The sequence below is a fragment of the Lutra lutra genome, chromosome 13, assembly GCF_902655055.1.
Source record: "Lutra lutra chromosome 13, mLutLut1.2, whole genome shotgun sequence".
Classification (NCBI taxonomy): domain Eukaryota; kingdom Metazoa; phylum Chordata; class Mammalia; order Carnivora; family Mustelidae; genus Lutra; species Lutra lutra.
In genome coordinates this window covers 42273437-42288192 of record NC_062290.1, presented here as the reverse complement: position 1 = coordinate 42288192, position 14756 = coordinate 42273437, and the positions used below count along the sequence as shown (strand labels likewise).

General features: G+C 40.2%; 1 protein-coding gene across 7 annotated transcripts in view; it reads right to left on the bottom strand.

The window, feature by feature from the left end:
* CCDC171 (coiled-coil domain containing 171) overlaps positions 1-14756 on the bottom strand; it is a 303028-nt gene that overhangs the window by 265605 nt on the left and 22667 nt on the right. The window lies entirely within an intron of this gene.

Genomic DNA, 14756 nt, shown 5'->3' with positions numbered 1-14756 from the left:
CCAGGCGTCCCTTAAAAATTGCAAGTTTTAAGGGTGCCTAGGTGGCTCAGTCATTAAGCGTCTGCCTTTGGCTCAGGTCATGATCCCAGGGTCCTGGGATCGAGCCCCACATTGGGCTCACTGCTCAGCGAGAAGCCTGCTTCTCCCTCTTCCACTCCCCCTGCTTGTGTTCCTGCTCTCACTGTCTCTCTGTCAAATAAATACATAAAATCTTTTTTTTAATTTATTTTAAAATTGCAAGTTTTAATCAGAAATAATCAGGCCTAAGAAGTGAAAAATGACACACAGTAAGTACTTTAAAATTGATTCTTCCCTCTCTGCTTCCTATTCCTTAAATGAAGTCAAGAAGCAAATTGCATGAAAGCATAGTTGGTAAGTACTGTCTACATTATTTCTCTTGATTATGACATTACTGACAGAGCATGAACTAATAAAAGTGCCAATTTTGCAGGGATTTTTAATGAACTAATATCTATCTAATATTGAGATAACTAGATATTTAATAACTAGGTCTAATTTATCTAACAACCTTCCATGAGTAGTGGGACAGAAGATAAGTCAAAGTCAGAACTAAATGATTTTATAAAGTCCATTCCCACTCCAAAATTCTATAATCTAATCAATAATTCATTAAGTAATATTAAACACTCCTATGTATCAATAACAGTGAAAGATATAAAAACAAACATTACAGAGCCCCTGACCTCAAGTAATGAAATGCTATAGAAAGGCACATAGGATGTTTTATAAAAGAGGTGAAAATGGGAGGGAGGAGTCAAGATGGTGGAGAAGTAGCAGGCTGAGACTACTTCAGGTAGCGGGAGATCAGCAAGATAGCTTATCTAAAGATTACAAACACCTACAAATCCAACGGGAGATCGAAGAGAAGAAGAACAGCAACTCTAAAAACAGAAAATCAACCACTTTATGAAAGGTAGGACTGGCGGAGAAGTGAATCCAAAGCGACGGGAAGATAGACCGCGGGGGGAGGGGCCGGCTCCCGGCAAGCGGCAGAGCAACGGAGCACAAAATCGGGACTTTTAAAAGACTGTTCCGCGGGACGCCTGGGTGGCTCAGTTGGTTAAACAGCTGCCTTCGGCTCAGGTCATGATCCCAGCGTCCTGGGATCGAGTCCCACATCGGGCTCCTTGCTTGGCAGCGAGCCTGCTTCTCCCTCTGCCTCTGCCTGCCACTCTGTCTGCCTGTGCTCACTCTCGCTTCTCTCTCTATGACAAATAAATAAATAAAATCTTTAAAAAAAAAAAAAAAAAAAGTCTGTTCCGCTGAGGGACATCGCTCCAGAGGCTTATCCGGGGTGAAGCCCAGGCGGGGTCAGCGCGGCCTCAGGTCCCACAGGGTCACAGAAGGATCGGGGGTGGCTGAATGTCGCAGAGCTCACAGGTATTAGAACGGGGAAGCCGGCTACAGAGACAGAGCCGACTCTCAGCTCGGGGTTACCTTGAACCGGTCGCAGGCTCGGTCAGCTCGGAGCGCGGCCGGAGGCCAGGGTGGCGGGAGTCATTGGGCGCTGTTCTCTGGGGGCGCACTGAGGAGTGGGGCCCCGGGTTCTCGGCTCCTCCGGGCCAGAGACCGGGAGGCCGCCATCTTCATTCCCGTCCTCCGGAACTCTACGGAAAGCGCTCAGGGAACAAAAGCTCCCGAAAGCAAACCCGAGTGGATTACTCAGCCCGGCCCTGGGTAAGGGCGGTGCAACTCCACCTGGGGCAAAGACGCTTGAGAATCACTACAACAGACCCCTCCCCCAGAAGATCAGCAAGAAACCCAGCCAGGACCAAGTTCACCTACCAAGGAGTGCAGTTTCAATACCAAGGAGAGCGGCGGAATTCCAGAGGAGGAGAAAGCAAAGCACGGAACTCATGGCTTTCTCCCCATGATTCTTTAGCCTTGCAGTTAAATTAACTTTTTGTTTCTTTTCTTTTTCAATTTTGTTTTCTTCTTCTGCTAAATTTTTTTAACTTTTACCCTTTTCTTTTTTAACATTTTTTAACTAGTTTATCTAATATATACATATATTTTTTTTTCCTTTTTATACTTTTTCTTTATTGGTTTTCTTTTTTTAATTTTTTTTTCTTTCTTTCTGAACCTCTTTTTATCCCCTTTCTCCCCCCCGCCACGACTTGGGATCTCTTCTGATTTGGCTAAAGCATATTTTCCTGGGGTTGTTGCCACCCTTTTAGTATTTTACTTGCTCCTTCATATACTCTTATCTGGACAAAATGACAAGGCAGAAAAATTCACCACAAAAAAAAGAACAAGAGGCAGTACCAAAGGCTAGAGACCTAATCAATACAGACATTGGTAATATGTCAGATCCAGAGTTCAGAATGACGATTCTCAAGGTTCTAGCTGGGCTCGAAAAAGGCATGGAAGATATTAGAGAAACCCTCTCGGGAGATATAAAAGCCCTTTCTGGAGAAATAAAAGAACTAAAATCTAACCAAGTTGAAATCAAAAAAGCTATTAATGAGGTGCAATCAAAAATGGAGGCTCTCACTGCTAGGATAAATGAGGCAGAAGAAAGAATTAGCGATATAGAAGACCAAATGACAGAGAATAAAGAAGCTGAGCAAAAGAGCGACAAACAGCTACTGGATCACGAGGGGAGAATTCGAGAGATAAGTGACACCATAAGACGAAACAACATTAGAATAATTGGGATTCCAGAAGAAGAGGAAACAGAGAGGGGAGCAGAAGGTATATTGGAGAGAATTATTGGAGAGAATTTCCCCAATATGGCAAAGGGAACAAGCATCAAAATCCAGGAGGTTCAGAGAACCCCCCTCAAGATCAATAAGAATAGGTCCACACCCCGTCACCTAATAGTAAAATTGGCAAGTCTTAGTGACAAAGAGAAGATCCTGAAAGCAGCCCGGGAAAAGAAGTCTGTAACGTACAATGGTAAAAATATTAGATTGGCAGCAGACTTATCCACAGAGACCTGGCAGGCCAGAAAGAGCTGGCATGATATATTCAGAGTACTAAACGAGAAAAACATGCAGCCAAGAATACTATATCCAGAGAGGCTATCATTGAAAATAGAAGGAGAGATTAAAAGCTACCAGGACAAACAAAAACTGAAAGAATTTGCAAATACCAAACCAGCTCTACAGGAAATATTGAAAGGGGTTCTCTAAGCAAAGAGAGACCCTAAAAGAAAGAAACAGAGACAATATACAATAACAGTCACCTTACAGGCAATACAATGGCACTAAATTCATATCTCTCAATACTTACCCTGAATGTTAATGGGCTAAATGCCCAATCAAAAGACACAGGGTATCAGAATGGATAAAAAAACAAAACCCATCTATATGTTGCCTACAAGAAACTCATCTTAAACCTGAAGACACCTCCAGATTTAAAGTGAGGGGGTGGAAAAGAATTTACCATGCTAATGGACATCAGAAGAAAGCAGGAGTGGCAATCCTTATATCAGATCAATTAGATTTTAAGCCAAAGACTACAATAAGAGATGAGAAAGGACACTATATCATACTTAAAGGAACTATCCAACAAGAAGATCTAACAATTTTAAATATCTCTGCCCCTAACGTGGGAGCAGCCAACTATATAAACCAATTAATAACAAAATCAAAGAAACATATCGACAATAATACAATAATAGTAGGGGACTTTAACACTCCCCTCACTGAAATGGACAGATCATCCAAGCAAAAGATCAACAAGGAAATCAAGGCCTTAAATGACACACTGGACCAGATGGACATCACAGATATATTCAGAACTTTTCATCCCAAAGCAACAGAATACACATTCTTCTCTAGTGCACATGGAACATTCTCCAGAATAGATCACATTCTTGGTCCTAAATCAGGTCTCAACCATTATCAAAAGATTGGAATCATTCCCTGCATATTTTCAGACCACAATGCTCTGAAGCTCGAACTCAATCACAAGAGGAAATTTGGAAAGAACCCAAATACATGGAGACTAAACAGCATCCTTCTAAAGAATGAATGGGTCAACCAGGAAATTAAAGAAGAATTGAAAAAATTCATGGAAACAAATGATAATGAAAACACAACGGTTCAAAATCTGTGGGACACAACAAAGGCAGTCCTGAGAGGAAAATATATAGCGGTACAAGCCTTTCTCAAGAAACAAGAAAGGTCTCAGGTACACAACCTAACCCTACACCTAAGGGAGCTGGAGAAAGAACAAGAAAGAAACACTAAACCCAGCAGGAGAAGAGAAATCATAAAGATCAGAGCAGAAATCAATGAAATAGAAACCAAAAAAACAATAGAACAAATCAACGAAACTAGGAGCTGGTTCTTTGAAAGAATTAATAAGATTGATAAACCCCTGGCCAGACTTATCAAAAAGAAAAGAGAGAGGACCCAAATAAATAAAATCATGAATGAAAGAGGAGAGATCACAACGAACACCAAAGAAATACAGACAATTATAAGAACATACTATGAGCAACTCTACGCCAACAAATTTGACAATCTGGAAGAAATGGGTGCATTCCTAGAGACATATAAACTACCACAACTGAACCAGGAAGAAATAGAAAGCCTCAACAGACCCATAAGCAGTAAGGAGATTGAAACAGTCATCAAAAATCTCCAAACAAACAAAAGCCCAGGGCCAGATGGCTTCCCGGGGGAATTCTACCAAACATTTAAAGAAGAACTAATTCCTATTCTCCTGAAACTGTTCCAAAAAATAGAAAGGGAAGGAAAACTTCCAAACTCATTTTATGAGGCCAGCATCACTTTGATCCCAAAACCAGACAAGGATCCCAACAAAAAAGAGAACTACAGACCAATATCCTTGATGAACACAGATGCAAAAATTCTCACCAAAATACTAGCCAATAGGATTCAACAGTACATTAAAAGGATTATTCACCACGACCAAGTGGGATTTATTCCAGGGCTGCAAGGCTGGTTCAACATCCACAAATCAATCAATGTGATACAACACATTAATAAAAGAAAGAACAAGAACCATATGATACTCTCCATAGATGCTGAAAAAGCATTTGACAAAGTACAGCATCCCTTCCTGATCAAAACTCTTCAAAGTGTAGGGATAGACGGCTCATACCTCAATATTATCAAAGCCATCTATGAAAAACCCACGGCAAATATCATTCTCAATGGAGAAAAACTGAAAGCTTTTCCGCTAAGGTCAGGAACATGGCAGGGATGTCCGTTATCACCACTGCTATTCAACATAGTACTAGAAGTCCTAGCCTCAGCAATCAGACAACAAAAGGAAATTAAAGGCATCCAAATCGGCAAAGAAGAAGTCAAACTATCACTCTTCGCAGATGATATGATACTATATATGGAAAACCCAAAAGACTCCACTCCAAAACTGCTAGAACTTGTACAGGAATTCAGTAAAGTGTCAGGATATAAAATCAATGCACAGAAATCAGTTGCATTTCTCTACACCAACAACAAGACAGAAGAAAGACAAATTAAGGAGTCAATCCCATTTATAATTGCACCCAAAACTATAAGATACCTAGGAATAAACCTAACCAAAGAGACTAAGAATCTATACACAGAAAACTATAAAGTACTCATGAAAGAAATTGAGGAAGACACAAAAAAATGGAAAAATGTTCCATGCTCCTGGATTGAAAGAATAAATATTGTGAAAATGTCTATGCTACCTAAAGCAATCTACACATTTAATGCAATTCCTATCAAAGTACCATCCATTTTTTTCAAAGAAATGGAACAAAGAATCCTAAAATTTATATGGAACCAGAAAAGACCTCGAATAGCCAAAGGAATATTGAAAAAGAAAGCCAAAGTTGGTGGCATCACAATTCCGGACTTCAAGCTCTATTACAAAGCTATCATCATCAAGACAGCATGGTACTGGCACAAAAACAGACACATAGATAAATGGAACAGAATAGAGAGCCCAGAAATACACCCTCAACTCTATGGTCAACTCATCTTCGACAAAGCAGGAAAGAATGCCCAATGGAAAAAAGACAGCCTCTTCAATAAATGCTGTTGGGAAAATTGGACAGCCACATGCAGAAAAATGAAACTGGATCATTTCCTTACACCACACACGAAAATAGACTCAAAATGGATGAAGGATCTCAATGTGAGAAAGGAATCCATCAAAATCCTTGAGGAGAACACAGGCAACAATCTCTTCGACCTTAGCCGCAGCAACATCTTCCTAGGAACATCACCAAAAGCAAGGGAAGCAAGGGCAAAAATGAACTATTGGGATTTTATCAAGATCAAAAGCTTTTGCACAGCAAAGGAAACAGTTAACAAAACCAAAAGACAACTGACAGAATGGGAGAAGATATTTGCAAATGACATATCAGATAAAGGGCTAGTGTCCAAAATCTATAAAGAACTTAGCAAACTCAACACCCAAAGAACAAATAATCCAATCAAGAAATGGGCAGAGGACATGAACAGACATTTCTGCAAAGAAGACATCCAGATGGCCAACAGACACATGAAAAAGTGCTCCACATCACTCGGCATCAGGGAAATACAAATCAAAACCACCATGAGATATCACCTCACACCAGTCAGAATGGCTCAAATTAACAAGTCAGGAAATGACAGATGCTGGCGAGGATGCGGAGAAAGGGGAACCCTCCTACACTGTTGGTGGGAATGCAAGCTGGTGCAACCACTCTGGAAAACAGCATGGAGGTTCCTCAAAATGTTGAAAATAGAACTACCCTATGACCCAGCAATTGCACTGCTGGGTATTTACCCTAACGATACAAATGTAGTGATCCAAAGGGGCACGTGCACTCGAATGTTTATAGCAGCAATGTCTACAATAGCCAAACTATGGAAAGAACCTAGATGTCCATCAACAGACGAATGGATAAAGAAGATGTGGTATATATACACAATGGAATACTATGCAGCCATCAAAAGAAATGAAATCTTGCCATTTGCGACGACGTGGATGGAACTAGAGGGTATCATGCTTAGCGAAATAAGTCAATCGGAGAAAGACAACTATCATATGATCTCCCTGATATGAGGGAGAGGAGATGCAACATGGGGGGTTAAGGGGGTAGGAGAAGAGTAAATGAAACAAGATGGAATTGGGAGGGAGACAAACCATAAGTGACTCTTAATCTCACAGAACAAACTGAGGGTTGATGGGGGGAGGGGGTTTGGGAGGGGGGTGGGATTATGGACACTGGGGAGGGTATGTGCTATTGTGAGTACTGTGAAGTGTGTAAACCTGGTGATTCACAGACCTGTACCCCTGGGGATAAAAATATATTATATGTTTATAAAAAATAAAATTAATAAAAATTTTTTAAAAAAAAGAGGTGAAAATGTTACAATATTTCAAAGAAAAGCAAACTCATTTATTGCTGGTGGTCAAGAAAGAGATGGTGGATGAGAGTAAATGCTAGCAAGGCATCATGCAGGAAAGCACTGAGCTACTATACCAGACTAGAAAAAGATGGTCCCATTATCAGATAAGAAAAAAGAATTTCAAAAGAGCAACATCAGAAATTACCATAAGCAGCTGTTAACACATGGAGTGTAGCAGAGTTACACATTTTGTACGTATAAAGAATAAAAAGTAGTAATTTTTATTTTTAAAAAATATTAGCAAAGTCTTCTAAATACTTATGCTTACAAAATAAGAATTTACAAATATCTTTTAATAGTAAAGAAAAAAATCATAGAATCTTAATTATATACTCAAGATAACTCACTTTGTTTCAGAATCACTCTATCCCTCCCTGCCCACTATCGCCCCGCATCATAAGACTAACATTGTTTAACATTTGAACATTCCCAGTTGTGCCAGGCGTTCACCTGTTTGCCCCTAGACCCCCTCCCTATTCTCCTTCAGCAATGCTCTGTATTGTAGGAACTACATTTCCCAGGTTCCCTTGACAACTGGCCTCTCAGGTCTGGCCAATAGGAGGCACTTGTGATATACTTAGAAGGGCAGAAGCAGTGAACCCAGGGTAGTTCTCCTGCTCCAATATCTACCTTCAGCAACGTCCCTGTCTTCCCTGTTGCTTCACATTCTCCTGGATAGTCCCCCCTGTTAATCAATGAAGGCCTCTTTGCAGGTAGAAATGCGATAATTTTGCAATGACCCATGGCATACAGTGGGATCACAACTATTTATATTATCATGTACAGTTTAGAATAAAATGCCAGTTGAGGACAAGCCTTGGGGAGATGAAGTAGCAACTGTGCTTAACCATTAGGGCAGCATTGTTTATTTCAAGACCTGTAGGGTAGGAAGGCCAAATGCGACTATGTTAGAGAACTTACAAAAACAAAACAATGGGGCACCTGGGTGGCTCAGTCAGGTAAGCACCTGCCTTTGGTTCAAGTCATGATGCCAGGACATCCCAGGATTGAGCCCCACATCAAGCTCGCTGCTTAGCGGTGAGTCTGCTTCTCCCTCTGTTCCTAACCCTGCCCTCTCTCTCAAATAAATAATAAAATCTTAAAAACAAAATGATAATCTTAGAGCTTTAGAATCTCAGTTCAAAACAGTCAGAAAGCCAGAGTTTCCATGTTGACTTTAAAAGAATCTCTTATTTCTTATAGCTCTGTGGCTGACAAGGCTTTAAAGACCACACAGAAAATCTAATTATGGGGACTGCAGAATTACATTACAAGTTGAATGAAAAGCCTCACTAAGTTTCTAATGTTAAGATAGTACGTATCGGGGGCGCCTGGGTGGCTCAGTGGGTTAAGCCTCTGCCTTCGGCTCAGGTCATGAACTCAGGGTCCTGGGATGGAGCCCCAAGTTGGGTTCTCTGCTCGGCGGGGAGTCTGCTTCCCCCTCTCTCTCTCTGCCTGCCTCTCTGCCTACTTGTGATCTATCAAATAAATAAATAAAATCTTAAAAAAAAAATAGTATGTATCCATTCGGCACTAAGTAGGAAGGTAGAAGATGGGATGAGGGCTTTTGGAATTAGACAAACCTGAAAATTATAAATTTCCAAATCCCCTCTAAACATCCCTTACCAACAAAAGCAGTTTCGCCTCCCTGTCTGAGATAATTAGCCTTCCCTTGCTTAAAGACTTACTAATGAGCACGCCTGAAACAGCTACGTTACAAAAGAATTTGCAAGCACACGTCCACCACTCTTTGTCACCAAAGATAAATTCAGATCTCAGTATGCCGTAGGAGGAGACATGCATATCCTGGCCCAGGAGAAAATAGCTTATGTAGCAAAAGAAATGCAAGATCTTGCTAATCTTGTTTTAGCAGGAACCTGAAGAACATACATGGGATTGGTTTGGATTTAATAATCCAGTTCTAACAGTTTGCTAGGATGGATGACTCCCCAATTTCAATCAAAATCATGGAATTCCAGAGTGATGAAGTCCAAGTGTTGGCAATTAACTTGAGCCTCCGAAATATGAAGTCTTAACCTTTCTATCATTGTAGCCTTAGGACCATTGCTAAGAATAAGAACTGCAGCTACTTTCTGCATCTCTGTTATATGCATATATTACTGACTTTTTTGGCTCCTCCCCTCTGGCCTCACATGAAAAATACTGGAAATAGCAACTTTTCAATTAAATTCATGAGGTAGCAAATTATAAAGACCTGATAGTGAGGATATGTATCATCTGTGAGATGGATGCAACAACAAATAAGCCTTGGTGCGCCCCCATTTTGGCAAGGGTGGGAGCACCTTTGTATAGAGGATATTTGAATTGCAACCTGCGACATTACTCAGGAAAAAAGATATTACTGTGTGGGAGTTATACAGGAGCACAGGGGTGATAAAAAGTGTGGACAGCCAATCATTTTCCTGTTTGATCTCTGATCCATTTCCCCAACACACTTAATCTGCTCTACTCTATTATACAATTCCCATGCTCCACTGCCCAATGGCTCGACTTCTAGTAGTGTCTCTGGCAGGAACTGTTTCTCTTTCAAGGTCCAACCCCCCTCCCTCCCCTCCAGCATCCCAACACTGAGCAGCCCTTACCGTGGCTCTACCTCCCCCAAACAGCCCCAACTTCAGGACTCTGGTCACATCTTCTCTTCCCATTGGCCCACTGGCCTATAGGCAGTGGTGGCTTCTTGCTGTTACTAATCTCCGGGTGACTTCACCATTATCTATTTGTATTCTCTAATCTCTGGGTGACCTCACCATTCTCTATTCAACTTCCAACACTTGTACAACCAATTCCCTCTATTAAGGTCCCTCTTCTTGCCTGATTGGACCATATTTGATTTCTCGAGCTACCCACACAGCTGTTAGGAACCTATCCTCTGTTCTTGAGGTTGCTTTCTTACATATGTATTCATTACAGCAGCAGCAGCAGCAAAATGGGATTTCCCTCCTTGAAAACAGGACTGCATTCTTTAACATCTTTATGTTCAACCAGCTATCTTCAAAGCTCCTCTCTGTGGCACTCTTCAAGTCCCCTACAGCATACCTCACCCTCTCATAGGAAGGTTTTTCACAATTTTATGCCATGATCCTCCTTGCAATCTCACAAAGCCTTCTCAGAATAATGTGATTAAATGCATTAAACAATTAAAATATCAAAGTATAAAAACAAATAGGTGAGACAAAAGCAAATCTGTGATGCCATAATGTACTTCTTTAATAATCCACTAAATAACAGTCTCACAACCAGTATAATTTCAAGGTTGTGACAGGTATAAACAATATTTTGAAACTTGCAATAACGGAATTGTGTACCTGTGATTTCTAGTGAATACAAGGTTAAACGTACTGCCAATTCTATTACAAAGCTGTCATCATTAAGACAGTATGGTACTGGCACAAAAACAAACACATAGATCAAAGGAACAGAATACAAAGCCCAGAAATAGACCCTCAACTCTATGGTCGACTAATCTTCGACAAAGCAGGAAAGAATGTCCAATGGAAAAAAGACAGTCTCTTCAACAAATGGTGTTGGGAAAATTGGACAGCCACATGCAAAAAAATGAAACTGGACCATTTCCTCACACCACTCACAAAAATAGAGTCAAAATGGATGAAAGACCTCAATGTGAGTCAAGAATCCATCAAAATCCTTGAGGAAAAAACACAGGCAGCAACCTCTTTGACCTCAGCCACAGCAACTTCTTCCTAGAAACATCGCCAAAGGCAAGGGAAGCAAGGGCAAAAACGAACTACTGGGACTTCATCAAGATCAAAAGCTTTTGCACAGCAAAGGAAACAGTTAACAAAACCAAAGGACAACTGACAGAAAGGGAGAAGATATTTGTAAATGACATATCAGATAAAGGGCTAGTATCCAAAATCTATAAAGAACTTATCAAACTCAACAGCCAAAGAACAAATAATCCAATCAAGAAATGGGCAGAGGACATGAACAGACATTTCTGCAAAGAAGACATCCAGATGTCCAACAGACACATGAAAAAGTGCTCCACATCACTCGGCATCAAGAAAATACAAATCAAAACCACTGTGTGATACCACCTCACACCAGACAGAATGGCTCAAATTAACAAGTTAGGAAATGACAGATGCTGGCAAGGATGCGGAGGAAGGGGGACTCTCCTACACTGTTGGTGGGAATGTAAGCTGGTGCAACCACTCTGGAAAACAGCACGGAGGTTCCTCAGAAAGTTGAAAATAGAGCTACCCTCTGACCCAGCAATCACACTACTGGGTATTTACCCTGAAGATACAAATGTAGTAATCCGAAGGGGCACATGCACCTGAATGTTTGTAGTAGCAATGTCCACAATAGCCAAACTATGGAAAGAACCTAGATGTCCATCAGCAGATGAATGGATAAAGAAAGATGTGGTGTATATATACAATGGAATACTATGCAGCCATCAAAAGAAATGAAATCTTGCCATTTGCAACGATATGGATAGAACTAGAAGGTATTATGCTGAGCAGAAAAAAAGTCCATCAGAGAAAGACAGTTATCTTATGATCTCCCTGATATGAGGAAGTTGAGAGGCAACGTGGGGGGCTTAGGGGTAGAAAAGGAATAAAGGAAACAAGATGGGATCGGGAGGGAGACAAACCATAAGAGACTCTTAATCTCACAAAACAAACAGGGTTGCCAGGGGGAGGAGGTGAGGGGGGTTGGGTTATGGACATTGGGGAAGGTATGTGCTATGGTGAGTGCTATGAAGTGTGTCAACCTGGCAATTCACAGACCTGTACCCCTGGGGCTAATAACACATTATATGTTAATAAAAAAAAATAAAAATTTTTTTAAAAAGAGAGTACTGTTAATACTAGGATGGCTTATTAAAGGAGGGCCAACTAGGTTAAGGCTTTCATAACTGAAAGAAATGCTTAATGACTTAGAGGTTAGTAAACATAAACTATAATTTTTCCACATCTAAGTATATGGATTCCTTGGTGTCTCTAAGGATTCCATCTTAAGAACCCTTACTCTTAAAAGGACTGGGTAGATCAGTCAAACAATGTCTTCTGCTTGGTCCTAAGTCTCCAGTACCTTTTGGCTAAAGAAAGTTATATGGCTCTTCTTTATCCTCTTCCATCCTCATTTCTCTAGGAGATCTCCCTGCTCTATCATCACTGTCTGGGCCATGGAGATATCTGAATAAAGCAGCTCTGTCCAATTTCACACATGTCCTGAAACAGACATCTCTACTACCATGTCTTCTTTCACACATCTCTTTTTCACACATCTCTATTACCATGTTGTGATGATTCCAACAACCGCTGCAACACTGAAGATCCAGTGGCACTGTCACATCCCAATCATCTGCATCAGTGCAACTTCATCTCACTAGAAGCAGTGAGCCTTACAAGCAACTCCTCTCTCCATACCCTCTGCCTACTAATTAATCTCAAAAGTAATCTGCTATTTCTAAACCTATCGAAGAAAACTGAGGCTCAGAAAAATTAAATAATTTATCCAAGAACCCATAACAATAATATTCCTAGAGATTTTAAGGGTATTTATTTTATTTTCTTTTTCATTGAGATATAACTCACACATTAGTTTCTGGTGCCCATCACGATTTCATATTTTGTACATATTGCAAAATGATCAACACAAGTCTAGCGAACATCTGTCACCATACATAATTATAAATTTTTTCTTGTGATGAGAACTTTTAAGATCTACTCTCTTAGCAACTTTCAAATACATGATACTATTAACTCTGATCACCATTCTGTATATTACAATCCCATGACTTATTTATTTTATAACTGGAAGTTTATACCTTTTGACCCCCTTCACCCATTTTACCCATCCTCTACCCCCAAATTCTGACAACCACCAATGTGTTCTGTATATCTATGAGCTTGGTTTTTTGGTTTTTGTTTTTAGATTCCACATATGAGATCATACTGCATTTGTCTTTCTCTGTCTGACTTATTTCACTTAGCCTAATGCCCTCAAAGCCCATCCATGTTGTCACAGATGGCAAGATTTCATTCTTTGTTATGGCTGAATAATAGTCCATTGTATGCCTGTGTGTGTGTATACATACACACTATATTTTCTGTATCCATTCATCCACCAATGGATAAAGATCTTACTTTTTTTAAGATTTTATTTTTAAGAAATTTCTACACCCAACATGGGCCTCGAACTCACAACTCAGCAATCAAGAGTCACATGCTCTACTGACTGAGACAGCCAGGGACCCCAGACTTTAAAGATATTTTATGCCAATCACCAGTATGATGTGTTTAAGCATTAGAAGTATTTAATAAAGCAAATATATGGCCTTAGTTTTTAGAAAAATTCATTCTTCTCTTCCCTGCTTTATAATGGGCACATTTACAGATTATACAACTAAAAAATTAGTATATAATACAAGTAAAATCATCAAAACAAATAACTGAAACAATAAGAATGAACAGTAACATGAAACTGGAGTTGAGCTGATAACGGCCTATCGCAAGAAAACTATCATTCCTTTTTTTTTTAAGATTTTATTTATTTGACAAAGAGAGAGACAGAGAGAGAGAGAGCGAGCGAGAGGGAAAACAAGCAGGGAAGCAGGGGGAGCAAGACGGGGGGAAGCAGGCTCTCCGCCAAGGCGGGAGCCCAAGGCAGGGCTCGATCCCAGGATCCTGAGATCATGACCTGAGCTGAAGGCAGACGCTTAACAACTGAGCCACTCAAGCGCCCCAAGAAAATTATCATTCTCCCCTAAAATAATGTCCTATCTCTTAATGTGAACATATATTTCAAAACATTTTGATCAAACAAGAGAGAAGAGTGTGGTCTAAGAACTCTGATGACAACTGCAAATATATGGGAAAGAATATAGATAAATGATTATTACAATACAATTATTCCCAACTAAAATGCATATTTGGTTTTAAAAAATAAGTTTTAGAGATTATAAACAATTAACATACATTTAGCAAACATTACTTTCTATTTACTATGTAATATTACAATGTCCATCAAAGCAATTACTACAATTACCCTTTAAAATGACCTCAACTGCCACTAAAAGAACAAATAAAACGGTCACATATTCACTGCTGCCTATTTTAATCAGAAATTCCTGTTCCTTAGACTCTGAAAAAAGTCATTTTTTTATTCCACGCACAGCCACTGAAGACCTACTGCGTGCCAGGAAGAACTGTGAGAGAGACAGGGACAAAGCATGATCAGTGCTTTCAGCTCTCAGGACGCCTAGAGGCTAAAAAGAGCAGGGAAGCATGAAATAAATGTTTGGGCTCTAAAGCACCTGTAAGGGCACCTGGGTGGCTCAGTGGGTTAAGCCACTGCCTTCGGCTCAGGTCATGATCT